Below are 14,570 nucleotides of genomic sequence, written 5' to 3'. Positions count from 1 at the left end.
CTTTGTGTTCTTAATTGCTTCAATAAACTCTATTTCTTTTAGCAGTATATGGTGTAAGTGTTAAGTACCCTTAAGGGAAAGAGAAGGAGGCTTCCCCTAAAACCGGTTGAGTGGCTAGGAAAACCACGGAAGGAACCGAACAAAGCACCACAGCTAACTCGCTGGCCCAGGAAAGGGAGGGGAGGACCTGGCCACAAGGGGGGCTCTGGGGGCTGGCACTTGGGGTCCCCTGGCAGCAGTTCCCCTCTCCCTACAAAAAAATCCCACCACACCTGTGAGCTGCCCAGAGAGAACATTGGCAAGGAACGTGCACTTACTTATGTGATTTTGTTAAGAATGTGTTCTGAATGTCTGTTTTTAAGATGGAGTGATTAAGGAGTGTGCTAAGAAAGCAAGGTATATACAATGCTAGGTAGTATAACTGAGTTTTCTTTGGGGTTATCTTAACTAGCACTGTTCTGAATTGCCTCAAAATGTGCTTGTACTCACTTATAGGATATGAATTTGAAATGAGAAGAAGGAGATTGCTACTACTCTGAACTCTGTACATTGCTCAGAAATCGAGTGCACAGCAACTGTTTTGTATACTGCCCTGGTTCAGATTTCAACCACACATATACCAAAAGAAGGCATCTGCGATGCCACAATTTAGTAAATTTCAGTACTAAGTCACCCTTACGAATAAAGCAGAATCAAGACTCTTGTAAATGAATGTTCAGGAAAACTTTAAAAAATGTTCCCCTACAGGCTTTTCTGTGTTGCCTTTCTTAGTGTCAAATTTGTGACCATTAGTTTGCCCTATACACATGGGATGTATATTTATAGATCTTAAAGGTGACTGTCCTAAAAGTGAATTTCAAAAACAGGCCACAGCAGATCGCTGAGATACCCCTTTAACCACTGGCCAACTTCCACCTTTTCCTAGGTTTGGCCCAGCCCAGGGGCATTGTTAGGGAGGTCCCCATGGGTGCCCAGGTCCCCCTAAATTTGTGGGGAGACCCTCCCTAAATCCCCCATAGCCCCATCTCCATAGATGGTAGCAACGGAAGCCCCTCCCTGTGATGTCATTGTCTCCTCCCTATGATGTTACTGCCCCCCTTCTTTTAAGGACTAGATAGACAATGGCTCTGGCCCAGCCCCAGCCCCCCCTCCAAGAAAATGGAAAGTCTAGGCCCCTGTCTTCAGGGGTATACTGCTTCAGGCCAAGGAAGTTCCATTTATCCACCAAGGCATGTGACAGACCTCTGCTCCATGAACATATCTGGCCCCCTTTTAAAGATGTCTTACTTCAGGCTCACAGCCTGCGGACCCATCTTTGCAGGGGGCAAGAAGCCCAATGGGGCTGGCTCGTCAGAAGCGGACTCGCTAAGTCCGGGAAGGATCCCCAAAGGCAACCCTTTGCCGCCTTCCTTCTCTCCGTGCGTCCAGGCTCCCCCCCTCCCCATGACTCCCACACCGGATTCCTCCACAGAGCAGAGTGGAGCCCCTTCTCCCCCTCCCCAGGAATGAGGCACGCGAGTCCCGTTGTGCCTTTGCCTGAGAGGGGAACTACAAGTGGCAAAAGGCGCAGGTTGGACACTTGTCAGCTTCCCTCAAGTTTTGGCGGGAAATGTAGGCAGCTTGGCGGAATGTGGGAGGAGTGACAGTTGAAAAGTCCGTTGGACAGCAGTCAGAGAGCCAAGCTGCAAGACCAGGACGCCTCCATTTCCCATCAAAACTTGAGGGAAGCTAACATTTCATTGATCCCCAAAGAGGGCCAAGATCTGACTAATGTGAAAAATTACAGACCCATATCCTTACTTAACAATGACTATAAAATTTTTGCGAAGATACTGGCAGAGAGAGTGAAGGGATGGCTTTCGGAAGTCATTGAGGAGGAACAAGCAGGTTTTTTACCTGGTAGACAAATCAGAGATAATTTAAGGACAGTGATCAATGCTATTGAGTATTATGATAAGCGTTGTGATAAAGAGGTTGGTTTCTTCTTTGTTGATGCTGAAAAAGCTTTTGACAATTTGAACTGGGACTTTATGTTTGCCACTATGGAAAAGCTACAAATGGGAGAAAGATTCATAAGAGCAGTTAAAGAAATCTACAGAGACCAGAATGCAGCAATTGTGGTGAATGATGAGACTACTAAGAAATTGACTATAAGTAAAGGAACAAGACAAGGTTGCCCGTTGTCTCCGCTGTTATTCATTTTGGTATTGGAGATACTGATGATACAAATACGACAAGATGAAGAAATCCGTGGAATAAAAATAAAAGACTTTTCTTATAGGGTCAGAGCATTTGCGGATGATATAATGTTAATTGTGGAAGACCCAATGGAGAATATGCCAAAAGTGATAGAGAAGATCAAGGAGTTCGGAGATTTGGCAGGGTTTTATATTAATAAAAAGAAGTCAAAGATATTATGTAAAAATATGACTAAGCAAAAACAACAACTGTTAATGGAAATAACGGACTGTGAAGTAACAACTAAGGTGAAATATTTGGGAGTTGAACTGACTGCAAAGAATATAGATCTATTCAAAAACAACTATGAAAAATTATGGACTCAGATTGAGCAAGATTTGATCAAATGGAATAGATTGAATTTGTCATGGCTGGGAAGGATTGCAGCAGTTAAGATGAACGTGTTACCAAGAGTAATGTTTTTGTTACAGACAATACCAATTATCCGAGACTCTAAGCAGTTTGAAAAATGGCAGAGGAAAATATCAGACTTTGTTTGGGCAGGCAAGAAGGCTCGAGTGAAAATGAAAGTTTTACAAGATGCAAAGGAAAGAGGCGGAATGCAACTGCCCAATCTAAGACTTTACTATGATGCAATCTGCCTAGTGTGGCTGAAAGACTGGATGACGCTGAAGAATAAGAAATTATTGGCCCTAGAGGGATATAAAAAAATATTTGGATGGCATGCATACCTATGGTATGATAAAGTAAAAGTGAACTCTATGTTCTTACATCATTACATACGGAAAAGCCTATTTGCAACTTGGAAGAAGTACAGAGACTTTCTACAAGAAGGAACCCCCATGTGGGTGGTTCCATATGAAGTAATAGATCCGAGAGCTGTCCATACTGAGCAACAGTGTTTAACATATAAGGAGATAACCCGAATAGAATCTTCCAAACTTAAAATAAAGACACAGGACGAGTTATCACCTAACTATGATTGGTTTCAGTATAGGCAGATCAGAGATCTTTACAATTCAGACTATGCAAAGGGAGGCATAAGAACAGAGAACTCGGAACTAGAGCAGACACTTTTAAAAGAGGATAAGAAGGAAATTTCCAAGGTATATCAAGTACTGTTGAAATGGTATACTGAAGATGAAATAGTCAAAGTACAAATGGTGAAGTGGGCCATAAATTTTAACAAAGAAATAACAATGGAGGCATGGGAACACTTGTGGAAAAACACAATGAAGACTACAACGTGTACTAATATTAAAGAGAACATTTACAAAATGATCTATCGTTGGTACATGACACCAAAGAAGATTGCGCTAGGGAATTCGAATACTTCTAATAAATGCTGGAAATGTAAAAAACATGAGGGCTCTCTGTACCATATGTGGTGGACGTGTGAGGTAGCTAGGCAGTACTGGGGAGAAATAATAAAAGTAATAAGTGAGATTCTACAATTTCAAATCAATAAGAATCCAGAACTCCTGCTACTGAACCTGGGAATGGAGAACATTCCAGCTTAATATAGAACATTGCTATTTTACATGACAGCAGCGGCCAGATTTTTGTATGCGCAAAAATGGAAAGTACAAGAAGTGCCAACTATTGAGGACTGGACTTACAAATTGCTGTATATGGCTGAAATGGACAAAATGACAAGAAAACTGAGAAATCTGGACTCAGGACAGTTTAACACAGATTGGGAGAAGCTGAAGCAATATGTGTTGAAGAAATGGGAGGTGGGAGGAGAACTGTGGCAGTTTGAGAACTATTGAAACATGACAAAATGTAGAGGGGGGTGACTTTACCGGAGGGTAGAAAGAGAAATGAAAATGTCTAAGCAGTTATCTTGTTAGATTGTTATATAGAAAAATATATAGAATATGGATAGAAAATAACTAACTATAAGGACCGACTAATTAATTTTGTTTTTGGTATAAACGTGTAACATGTTAAACTGAATAAGTCTACCTGAAGAAATATATGTATCAAATTGATTGATAACTTTTGATGATAGTTATATAGATGTATAATTAATGAAAGAGGGAATTAATAATATAATTAAATATAACTAAAGTAGAATGAAGACAAGATATGTAGAAAAAGTAATATACAGAATATAAGTTAAATTGGTTGACTTATATGAATGTACGGATTATATGGTCTATATGATATATGGTTTATAGAAATATTTGAAACCAGGAAATTATGAAATTATGAAAAAAGGGACAAATTGTTTGTCTAATACGGAAGAAGGGACTTAAAGACAGGGTACAGAGTGTCAAAAATAGTTAAAGAATTATTGCTTAGATTAAAGGGAAAATATATGTTTGTTAGATAGATGAATTTAAAATGAGTAAGGGAAAAGGGACAAAGGGTTGGAAAACTGTTGGAAGTCTACAAAAAAGGGGGGAAAGGGAGGGGGTTAGAAATTGGGAAACGGGAAATGATTGTAATGTGAAATTAAATGATTCTAATTCCAATAAAAATTTCATTAAAAAAAAAAAAACTTGAGGGAAGCTGACAAGTGTCCAGCCTATGCCTTTTGTCACTTGTGGTTCAGCTCTAAGAGAAGCCAGAGGAATGCGGGGGGGGTGCCCCCTCCTGGGCCTCCCAGTCCCGCGTCTCCGGGAGCACAGAGCCGGGCAAGCCTGGGGGCTGAGCGTTTGTTTGTCGGTCAACCACCGGGTTAAAGCGGGAGAGTCCCGACTCCTAGACATGAAGACGGGTTGGGGGGGGGCTGGTGAGGTCACTTCCGGCTTTGTCCCCTCCCTCCAGAGGAAGGGGGCCTTCCTGATTCCCGGGGCAGCCTCTGCTCCGCCCCAGGCACGCTGGGTGAGTTAGAACGGCGTGGAGGGATATGGGGGGGAGGAGAAGGGGAACAGCCCCCCCTTTACCCCAAGGAGAGGCGGGCTGGACAGCGGATCCTTTGGGCTTGCTCTCCCCCCGCACCACCATCCTGCACTTTCCTCCTTGCTGCAAAGCCCGAAGGCGCCGGAGCAGAATTCAGCCCGGGTGGGGGGATTGGGGGGCACTGGCCAGTGGCTAATGAAGATGAAGAAATCCGTGGAATAAAAATAAAAGACTTTTCTTATAGGGTCAGAGCATTTGCGGATGATATAATGTTAATTGTAGAGGATCCAATTGAGAACAAGACAAGGTTGCCCGTTGTCTCCGCTGTTATTCATTTTGGTATTGGAGATACTGATGATACAAATACGACAAGATGAAGAAATCCGTGGAATAAAAATAAAAGACTTTTCTTATAGGGTCAGAGCATTTGCGGATGATATAATGTTAATTGTGGAAGACCCAATTGAGAATATGCCAAAGGTAATAGAGAAAATTAAGGAATTTGGAGACTTGGCGGGATTTTATGTAAATAAAAAGAAGTCAAAGATATTATGTAAAAATATGACCAAACAAAAACAACAGCAATTAATGGAGATAACAGACTGTGAAGTAACAAATAAGGTGAAATATTTGGGAGTTGAACTGACTGCAAAGAATATAGATCTATTCAAAAACAACTATGAAAAATTATGGACTCAGATTGAGCAAGATTTGATCAAATGGAATAGATTGCACCATCCTGCACTTTCCTCCTTGCTGCAAAGCCCGAAGGCGCCGGAGCAGAATTCAGCCCGGGTGGGGGGATTGGGGGGCACTGGCCAGTGGCTAATGGAAGACCTGATCCGTCTCCCTGCCTTGCCAAACTCGGTTTCTATCTTGAGGACGGGAAAGTTTGGATCCCCCCCACCCGCCTCCGTGGCGGCCGTTTCCTTGCCTGCAAAAGCCGGAGGGGATTTTTTAAAAAACAGCAATGGACTGTTCTTATAACAATGTAACTGTCCGGTTCTGAGAATTCCCAGTTTGCATTTTTAAAAAGCGCATCTCTGGCCCCTTTCATGGCAGAGATAGGTCTTTCCTTGTTATTTCTCAACAGCCGGGTGGGGCCGGAGATTTACTTGTTAAAACAAGCAAAGCTGGGAATTCAAGGAATTTGCTCCTTATGGAGGTATAACACTAAGCCAATCTAGTTATGCAAGATCAATCCCCAGCTTTTAAAACAAGCGAGGCGGGCATAGAAGGGTTAGGGGGCGGAGGACACTAATGGAAGATGGGGCAGAGGAGATACAGGAACCCTGCCCTGTGGAAGCCCCATGGCCACTGCCTCGTCTTGCCTCTTCCAGCAGCAGCAAAGCTTGTCCCCCTTGCGGAAAACCCCTGAGATGCCCCAGAGACAGCTCTGCTGCAGGGCAAAGAAATTCGAGTGCAGCAAAAAGCGTTGCCCTCCATCTTTCTTTCTCACCCTGCCAGGTAGCCAAAGAAAGCCCCCCTTGGCTATTTCTCCGCTGCCTCCTCAGTGTGGTGAAGGGAAAAGACCAGCCATGCAGCCAGCGCAGGTAAGTGGGGGGGGGGGGCGGTTCACGCCATGTGTTGTCCTAAATTTCCCTTCGCAAGGGATTTGCTCCTCTTCATGGACGTCTCTGGCTGCTTCCCCACAAGGCTTATAGCCCACCTGTAAAATGAGGGGCCCTGAGATGTCCCCAAGGGAGACTGCAGGCCTTAAGAAGTCCCCAAGAGACTTCCCCCTGCTCTGCTCCTCCTAAGACCAGCTGGGTAAAGGTGGAGGATGGGCATTGCCACCTGCTCTGCTCCGAATATCAGCTGGGTGAAGGTGGATGAGGCATTGCCACCTGCTCCCTTCCTGCTCCCAGCCTGGGCTTCCTGCCATGGCACATTTTCTGGAGGGACCTGGTGCCTTGCCTGGGCTTCCCTCCATGGCAGCGCCCTCTGGTGTTGCACCAGGGTCACCTTGAATACCCTTACTCAATTATATAGTAAGAAGATTCCTATCCTACTATATAATTGAGCAAGCGTGTTTCAGACAACTCACTTTATACCCTGGTGCACCACCAGGGGGCACTGCCACAGAGAGAAGCCCAGCCAAGGCACCGTGGAAGGCCAGGTCGGGATTGGGAGGGAAACAGGTGGCAATACCAACCCTCCGCTTTTACCCAGCTGGTATTAGTAGCGGAACAGGTGGCAATACTCTCACCCCACCATAACTGAGATAATATTAGGAGTGGAGCAGGTGGCAATGCCCACCCCCACCGTAACCCAGCTGGTATTAGGAGAGGAGGAGCTGGCAATGCCCATCCAATGCCTTAACCCAGCTGGTATTAGAAGTGGAGGAGGTGGAAATGCCCGCCCCCTGTCTTCATCCAGCTGGTCTGAGGAGCAGAACTGGCAGCAACACCCACCCCCCACTTTAACCCAGCTACTATTAGGAGCAGAGCAGGTGGCAATGCTCACCCCTGCCTTAACCCACCTGGTATTCGGAGCAGAGCAGGAGGCAATGCCCTTACAATGCCTTATCCCAGCTGGTAGTAGGAGCAGAGCGGGTGGTAATGCCCACCCCCATCTTCACCCAGCTGGTATTAGAAGCAGAGCAGGTGGCAATGCCCACCCCCTTTCAGCCAGTTGGGATCAGGAGCAGAGCAGGTGGCAATGCCTGCCCCTGCCTTACCTGGCTGGTATTAGGAGCAGGGCAGGGGGCAATGTCAGCTCCCCTTCAGCGATTTGGGACAAGGAGCAGAGCAGGTGGCAATGTCCGCCCCCCACCTTCAACTAGGTGGAATTAGGAGCAGAGCAGGTAGAAATGCCCACCCCCCACCTTAACCTAGCTGGTATTAGGAGCAGCCAAAAAAGACAAACGTCCCCATATGGAAAAGTAAACAATTCAACCACTATTTTTTATCAGGTGTAAAAACACCAAGTCAAGATGCTGTGATATTTAAACACAAAATGTGCCTGTATTTGTCATGCAATGGAACTGTAAGAGTAGATACAACTCTCCTCCGATTACAGATTAACCAGTCCATAAACACAAAACCTGGTGTGGTTTCTTTTATGGTGGAAATTGCTAGACTGATGATCCCCACAGAAGCGGGCTGAAAACAAATGGTGATAATCTCCCGTCAGGATTTCGGATGCCTTCCTATTTCACTGCCCTCTTGTTCACGGGAATTGCTTCTCTGTAATGAATATCAAAAGCATAATATCCCCTATCTACCACCTTTATAGAACATGATACTCAGTATGTGTTCACTCACTCAATTCCAGCTGACCATTTTCACGACCGTGTCTCATGCTTGGTCAAAAGCTGGCGCGGGAATGCTCTATAAGCCGAGGATTTAACATAAATCGTGAGATAACATCTTAAAGCTACATGTTCTCATTTACACAGCTCCAATGACTTACACAGGTACAATTCCCAAATTATTAACAGCTATAGCTTAAAATGATGTTACTATACAAACCCTGAATAGTCAATGAGCATATTCAGACCAAAAGGTCCTAAGCAGTCTAGCTCAAACGTCCAGTACGCCTCCCTTCTCATAAGTTCCTTATTAAAGTCCCTAAATCTCTCCTTTTTGGTGACCTGTAAAACCAAGAATCTAAATTGTCTTTCTGTGTTATGATGGTCCACAAAATGTTGTGTGAGGGGTGCATCCAAACATGTGTTCTTTATCCTAGAGATGTGCTCTTGTATGCGCACTTTAATTTGTCTGCTAGTGCTTCCGACATAACTGCGTGGGCAGCTGCATTCAATGATATACACTACCCCACTGGTACTGCAGGTGGAGAAATGATTTAAAGCTCTCTCTCCACCCGATGAGGAGACCCTGAAAGTCGCCCTCGTGGCCACCAAATTACATACATTGCGCCTCCCGCACTGGAAGTGCCCTTTGGGGCCAGATTCTGTAGTGCTGATCTTGACAAAGCGGGAACGGACCAACCTATCTTTCCAATTGGCTGTGCGACGAAAACCTACTGATGGTGGGTCCAAACACCCAGGCAAATGGCACACCAGGTGCCCATGTCTCTTAACAATCCTACTGATGTCCCTAGCCAAATGTCTGTAGTCAACTGCCCATCTGATGGAAGTTTCCGTTTGTTTGAATTCCTCTCTGAATAATTCTGGTCGCTGCCTGTGAGCTGCCCTTTGTGTTGCCGTTCTAATCACTTGTTCTGGATAACCCCTCTGTTGCAATTCTTGGCTCAAGGAATCTCTAGCTTAATCTGCTGGTAATCTGCTGCTCTAGTGGAATTCCCTTTCAGTCAAAGGTACTGGCCATATGGTAAATTGTGTCTCAAATGGTGGGGATGATGAGAAGAGAAATGCAGGTAAGAATTACGATCCGTGACCTTCTTAAAGGGACAGATAGCTATGTGGTCAAAATCAGTCCTGTAAGTGACCACGTCCAAAAAATGGATGGAGTTGTTACAACTACTGGATGTAAATCTGATGTGAGGGTGAACATTATTCATCCATTCCGTGAATGAATCGATGGACTTGCAATCTAAATATATCCCTTCCAACAACAGTCTTCTGAGGTAGGTTGGACTGAAAGTCTTTGATGGGACCAATGCACCTGGGCAAACTTATTTTTTATTATTATTATTATTTTTTAATATCTAAGACAGAAACCTACAGAAAAAAAAACTACAAAAGTACAAGGGAAGGGGAAAAGGGAAAGAAGAAAGAAAAAGGGAAGGAGGGCTGGGAAAGGGGGGGTGGTAACATACAAACAATAAACACTACACTACAATGTTTTCCCTTCATACTGCCATAGTTAAAAATTTAAACCTTCATAAAGTAATGATGGAGTGGTTGACCTTACAAAATACAAATTACAGCCCATATTAAATCTTCTTCCCCCCCCCCCCAGGCCTCGGACGCAGTTCTCTCTGAGCAGCTGCAGCCACTGCGCTCGTTGCCTCCGCCCTCCCTTCAGGCTTCAGATCTTCTTCTTTTTGCTTGGTGTCTTGCCCAAATTCTTGATTTTTGTCCACAAAATCCCTTAGCTGATCTTCTGAATTTATCTTGTAAGCTTGATCTTTATAATTGAACCAAATTCCTTCCGGAAATAGCCATTTATACTTTATCCCTCGTTCCCTCAGGAGAGCTGCGAGCTTTTTATACTTAAATCTTCTTTTCCGAACTAGAAATGGAACGTCCTTCAGTATCTTGACTTTATTTCCCAGAAAGTCCAAGTCCGCATTATATGAGTTAAATAGGATAGTGTCCCAGACCCTCCTAGATGAAAACTCAATAAAAATCTCGCGAGGCAGCTGCCGCTTCATTGCATATTTTGAAGAAGCCCGACGGACTTCCAAAATGGCGCTTTTTACCTCTTCCTTAGTTGCCCTCGCGGGTGTCGCCAATAATTCCGAGGCAAGCTCCCTTAGATCCTCGTTTTCCTCCTCTTTAACATTCTGGAGACGCAAAATAGTCTGTGTTCGTTCCACTTGCAGCCCGATCAGCTGGTTTTCCACCAGCTTTAGCTCCTTGTTCGTTGCTCTCATGAGTGACGCATTTTCCCGAGCAGACTTCTCTGCCCCCCCGCTACTTCCTTAATGGCTTTCACATTGCTCTCAATTAAGCCCACCCTTTGATCTGTTTCATTCAGCTTGTCAACAAAGGGTTTATGGCTTCAATGACCGACCTTTTCACCAAATCCTCGAGCGACTCCCCTTTTCCCTGCAGGGCAGCCGAGATTGACTTGCCCAAAGCGGGACTCTGCTTTTTCGCTGCCATTTGGGGGGGGGGGGGACTGCCAACCTTCTGAAACTCAGCGAGGGGGAAGAAATCCGAGTCTTCTTAACTTCAGATCCCACCACTCCTTCGCATATGCTTGTAATAACAGAAGGGATTCACTTACTTACAGGCTTCCGCCTAGTCCTGTTCTTTGCCGTTTTCCGTGGCCCGGCAGCACGCAAGGTGCCGCGCACGTCTGCCGGCCTCCATGGGGACAAACGGGCAATTTACCCCCTGCATCGATTTGCCAGAGGGCTCTTCCCGCAGCGTCCCGGACCCTGACTCCCTCCCTGGGAGTCCTGAGGGCTAATCTTTGCAGATCAGCCGCCTGGTCAGGCTGCTCGGGTGCTTCCTCTCGGACCTGCGAAGAGGAGCGTCCGACATGGCCGAGAAAACGAAACCGAATCTCGCACCTGGGCAAACTTATATGGCACTGAAGGAATTCGAACTCAGGCTCCCAGGTCCTAGTCCTTCACTCTAACCACTATGTCACACGAGCCTTTTGGATTTTCTTTCTCATGGACCACCTTTCCAGCAATATAATGAAACTCTATTCTCCTTCTTCCAGGGCCGGGTGTCCTTCGAAGAGGTGGCTGTGCATTTCTCCAAGGGGGAGTGGAGCCTGCTGAGCCCAGCCCAGAGAGCCCTGTACAAGGAAGTCATGCTGGAGAATTTTGGGACCGTGGCCTCTCTGAGTGAGGGTCCCTTTCCCCTGGGCTGCCTCCTTCCAGCTGTGAGGAGTGATTGTAAGCAACTCCTGATCGAGGGAGGACGTGGTCAGGCTGTCTGCCCTGGGCCCAGGGGCTGATCTCTGCCACTCTCTGTGATCCTTCCCCAGATGTGGGAGGGGTTGTGGAGAAGGAGCCCCCCCCATCTGGCATCTCTGTGCCTGGACCACCTGAGAGTGCCTCAGAGGAGGTGCCAAGGGGGCCTTAATATGGAGAGGGTGGGAGTGTCTAAGTGGGCCTTGTCTTACCCTGGCTGAGTTTTGGCTGCGGAGGGAACTTGGCTGGCTTCTCTGCCACTGAGTGAGTTCTCAGCTGGCACAGAAGTGCCAATGCCAGATATGGCTCCATACCACGATTTCACTACTCCTTGTCTGTTGTGTATTTCTGGAGAGGCAGGCATCCCGGCATGGAATTGCCCAGTTTATGAACACACAGAAGAGTCACAATTTTGTCTTTCTTCTTTTCTCCTCACAAAAGGGCCTGAGGTGGCCAAACCTGACCTCATTACCAGTCTGGAAGGAGAAGAAGAGCCCTTTCTCCTGATGTCTGATGAAGAGGAGGGATTGGCAGGTATCCATTTTAATTTGTTGAGGGATTGTCTATTCCTTTTGCTTCCTTCCGAGGGATTTCTGTGGCCTTTTTCTCTTTGAGCTTCTTCACGCAAGAGCTTGGCTGGGTTGGGGATGGTGAAATGGTGCTTGTAGGTCCTGGACGCCTGAAAGCAGGCCTCTTCCCCCTCCCCGGTCGGATCACTTGTGCCAGGTGCTGTCCACTCGTAGAGGCAGTGGCTCCCTGGCAGGCCTTGATCCTGGGATGCCGGGTGTGCCAAGCAAAGCAGGGGCTTTTCCTCAGAGACATGATGGCCCATAGCAAGTCCAGCCAGAACTCACGTGGACACATCCTGCCTCCACTCCCGAGCACAGAGCTGTGTTTTAGGTGACTCCGGAGGGAACTGCAGGATGGTATCGCTTTGCAACATTCAGCCCGTTGCAGCAGAAATTTTCCCAGCCTGTTTTCCACCCTAGATTAAATTCTTCCAATTGACAGCCAATGGCCTGTTGTCTGAAGCAGCCCCTCAGGAGGCTCGTTTAGTTTCCCACACAATGTGCGGAAGTGGATTAGCAGGGGAAGGGCTGCTCCACAGAGACCCTGGCAAAGAGAAAGGTGGTGGGACAGAGCGGTGGCTGATGGTGTAGCAAGGGCAGCCAGGCTGGACCGGGTCTCACTTGGATGTCGCACAAGCTCTGGGTGAACAGGGGGCTCTGGTGGGAGGAAGGAGGAAGGAGGATTTTGTTTTTGAAGGGTTTCTGTTGAACCACAGCGACTTTTAAGTCTTTGGTGGAATTCAAAAACAAAATCCAACGGGAGGCTGCTGAATTGGAATTCATATGCAAATTTGACTCTGTCAAGCTGGGACTGAATAGAGACTATGAATGGTTATCACATTATCACAGGTAACAGATTTCCTTTACAGAGGCGTGGTCTGGGGGAGCCCAGAGACGCCTGGTGTGGGCTTTGTTTGTCAATTATCTCAGCCTGAGTACGTGTGGGCTTTTGGGGACCACAGTTCTCTTTGTCAGATGCATCTGGCAGGGAGAGCTGTGGTTATCGAGGGCTTATACTACATAGGAATTGGATACCTTCACCGCGGCAAGCTAACACGGCAAACTGACTCCACACCAAAAGGAGATGTTTACATTTACAAGCAAAGGAATGTTTTGATTGCCTTCACACTAATTGCATTCTGTCCTCTTGTGATATATGTCGTCTTCTTTCCCCTCCCCTCCTCTTCTGTATTTGACCAGTTTGGATCAGGCATCTGATGAAGAGAACTTGATTCTCGAAAGCTTATGCTACAATAAAATGAAATTGGTTAGTCTTAAAGGTGCTACTGGACTCTTTTTGATTTTGCTACTACAGACTAACACGGCTAACTCCTCTGGATCAGCTGGCAAACAGACTCCCTATAGAAGAATGAGCAAAGACAGGGCAGGTCTTGCCCTCAGCCACTGGCAGCCCTAGGCAAGTGCGCCAGGTGCCTGTGGGAGAGGCCCAGTCAGCTCCATTCCCCCAACCCCAGCTTCCCACCTGTCACCGCTACCCTGCCTGGCTGCCTTGGCACCCCTCTTAATTCCCTCCAGTTATTTGGGGTTGGGGACATGGGGCAGACCCTCTTTGCCTTCCCTCACTTCTTGCCTCCCCACAGCCAAGGAGAGGATTCAGAGGACAAGGGACCGAGGGAGCCAAGGCCACTCAAACCAGCCCTAAGCCAATGTGGAGGCATATTCAACGAAGCATCGGCACAGTTGTGATGCCAAAGTGGGAGGCTTCCCTTGGTGCCAGGGCCCAGCGGAATGTGATTGCAGGATCATAATTTTTTTTATATCTTAAAAAACAAACTATGCAATTGACATACACCAAAAAGGACATATGGCTGAACAGCACAGAATGACATCTGAGCGCAGAGAAAGTCAAAAACCAAGCATTTAAAGACACATGCACACATTTACTTGGAATCATTACAAATCCCCCCCTCCCTTCTCCTTTAAGCGGAACACCTCTCTTTTCCAGAAGAGTTGTGTGCAGCTTTCTCTGACTTAGGGAATGTTTTATTGTCTCTGCAGTTCCAGTTAAGTCCACTTCTCACTTTTCTGTGGTTTTTGGTTTAAAGTCTTGGGTTTCTTTAACTTGCGTTCCTCCTCTGCTGGGGTGTCATCTTCCTCTCTGGGATGCTCCACTGCTGGGCTGAGGTCATCTTGCTCTCTGGGATGCTCCACTGCTGGGCTGAGGTCATCTCACTCTCTGGGATGCTCCACTGCTGGGCTAAGGTCATCTCGGCTTTGGCCTTCTCTACTAGGTCGTTGTTTGCTTCTTCTGGTTGTTTCTCTATCAATATTCTGTTCTTTCCTAAACAGTCTATTTCTTTCTTGCGAACAGGGTTTGAGCTCAGTTCTTTACATGCTCTCTTCATGTTTGATGCACTGGGTGACTCATTTAAAAGGCTAGCATCCTTCAAGAAGTTTCCTAACTCTTTATAC

This window comes from Eublepharis macularius, chromosome 4, assembly GCF_028583425.1.
Source record: "Eublepharis macularius isolate TG4126 chromosome 4, MPM_Emac_v1.0, whole genome shotgun sequence".
NCBI lineage: Eukaryota > Metazoa > Chordata > Lepidosauria > Squamata > Eublepharidae > Eublepharis > Eublepharis macularius.
Note: the sequence above shows the minus strand (reverse complement) of the source record.